The sequence below is a fragment of the Dendrobates tinctorius genome, unplaced genomic scaffold (genome assembly GCF_039654945.1).
Source record: "Dendrobates tinctorius isolate UK_male_01 unplaced genomic scaffold, ASM3965494v1 ptg000245l, whole genome shotgun sequence".
Taxonomy (NCBI): domain Eukaryota; kingdom Metazoa; phylum Chordata; class Amphibia; order Anura; family Dendrobatidae; genus Dendrobates; species Dendrobates tinctorius.
This window is the reverse complement of record NW_027361912.1, coordinates 5,141,284-5,143,772: the sequence shown is the minus strand read 5'-3', so window position 1 is coordinate 5,143,772 and position 2,489 is coordinate 5,141,284.

Genomic DNA, 2,489 nt, shown 5'->3' with positions numbered 1-2,489 from the left:
CTTGCCTGCCTCAAGATGTACACTGCCCAGCCATGACTCAGTTTGTCGCTTCAAGTACTCGGCCAGCACCTCGGCGGTGTGTCTGTCGCCCAAACACATCATCTGCAACACAGCCTGCTGACGCTTTCCACTAGCTGCTCGATAGGGGGACACTTCGTGTGCAACAGTGGCAGCTGCAGATGGAGTGCTCGTACGACTGCGCTCTGTGGACGAGCTTTCGCTTCTGGAGGAGGAGGAGGAGGAGGAGGGTCGAACGCCTACAGCCAACTGTTTCCTATACCGTGGGTTAGGCAGCACTGTCCCACCACCGCTGTCCCCTGTGGACCCTGCATCCACCACATTAACCCAGTGCGCAGTGATGGACACGTAACGGCCCTGGCCATGCCGACTGGACCATGCATCAGTTGTGAGGTGCACCTTTCCGCTCACTGACTGCTTGAGTGCATGGACAATGCGGTCTTTCACATGATGGTGGAGGGCTGGGATGGCTTTGCGAGAGAAGAAGTGGCGACTGGGTAGGTCATAGCGTGGTACTGCATAGGCCATGAGTTCGCGGAAAGCTGCGCTTTCCACCAACCGAAAGGGCATCATCTCAAACGAGATTAGTTTGGCAATGTGGGCGTTCAAACCCAGTGTACGCGGATGAGAGACTGAGTACTTTCTTGACCTACTCATAGTGTCTGGGAGGGTGAGCTGGACTTGAGAGCTGCATATGGTGGAAGTAGCGGTGGACAGGGCGGACTGAGAGAGGGTTGATGATGGTGATGGAGTTGGTGTTCTTTCTGATGGCCTAGAATCAGTCTTTCGTTGATATAACAGTGGGATTCCCTGACTGCTGTGGCCTTGCAACGACACCTCAACATTTGCTGCTGTGCTAACCGGTGGGCTTACAGTGGGGGAAACAATGTAGCGTTGCTGACTACCTTCGTTGTGATCAGTTGCACATGTGGCACTTGAGGTTTGGTGTTGTGTCCACGCTTGCAAGTGCATGGTGTTTAAATGACTAAGCATGCAACTGGTATTCAAATTTTTCAGATTTTTCCCTCGGCTAAAGGTCTTTGCGCACTTCTTACAGATAACCTTGGCCTGATCATGAGGATTTTGTTCAAAAAAGTGCCACACTGCACTCTTCCTACTTTGGCAGACATTTTGCGGCCTAGCACGCTGTGATCTTTTGACCCTCTGGACAAGCTGTCCAGCAACTCTTTTGATTTTTGGAACCTGTCTTTGGAGTGCTCCGGGCCTGCCAGATAACAGCTGTTGCGATGTCGATGTCTGCTGTGGATGCTCCTCATCTGAGCTATTGGAAGCAGCACCCTCTTCCCCCAATGGATGCCAATCTGGGTCAACAACTGGGTCATCCATCACCTCCTCTTCAATGTCATGTGCACCTTCCTCTGTGTCACCGTGTATGGTGGTATAGTGTGCGGGAAGGGGCACCTGAGTCTCATCAGGGTCAGAATCTGGCTCTGTACACTGCGAGGACAATGTAGTGCTCTGAGTGAATGTACCAGCAGAATCATCCATCAGCGGCTGTGCATCAGTGCACTCCATGTCAGATTCATCTTGGCCTGGGTAATTCACCATTTGACTTGATAATCCAGGCATGGTATGTGAAAACAGCTCCATGGAGTAATCAGTAGTATGGCCTGCGTCATCCTTCAATCTTGGTTGGGGTGAAGGACACAAGGAAAGGTGTGGTTCATGAACATGAGCCTCCAATGACGACTCAGTGCTTTTACTTTTTACAACTGAAGAAGAGGAGGCGATAGAGCTGGAGGCTGAGTCAGCAATGTAAGACAAAACTTTTTCCTGATGCTCTGGCTTTAAAAGCGGTTTGCCAACTCCTAGAAAACTAAGCCTTCGAAGCCTTATGGAGCCAGACGATGACGCAGGCTCAACACCTCCTGCATTCGGTCCTATTTTGCTCTTGCCACTACCATCAGATCCACCACCAACACCTCATTACCAGCTGCCAACCCCCGCCCAATTCCACGACCTCTTCCACCAGCCTTCCTCATTTTTGGTAGAAATGTAGACAAAATCCAGCAAACTATATAGTAATGTAAAACAAGGTATAAGGTGTCTATAGGACAGGGGAAATTTTGAATTTCTGCTCACACTAGTGGACACTGGACACTTTTGGATTGTGTGAGGCCCACTGAATATCTGAGCGCTATGTCACAGGCTCGATGGCACAGCTGTGACCAAAGTGACTAGAGGATAAGTGAGATTTTGAATTTCTGCAGACACTTGTGGACACTGGACACTTTTGGATTGTGTGAGGCCCACTGAATATCTGAGCGCTATGTCACAGGCTCGATGGCACAGCTGTGACCAAAGTGACTAGAGGATAAGTGAGATTTTGAATTTCTGCAGACACTTGTGGACACTGGACACTTTTGGATTGTGTGAGGCCCACTGAATATCTGAGCGCTATGTCACAGGCTCGATGGCACAGCTGTGACCAAAGTGACTAGAGGATAAGT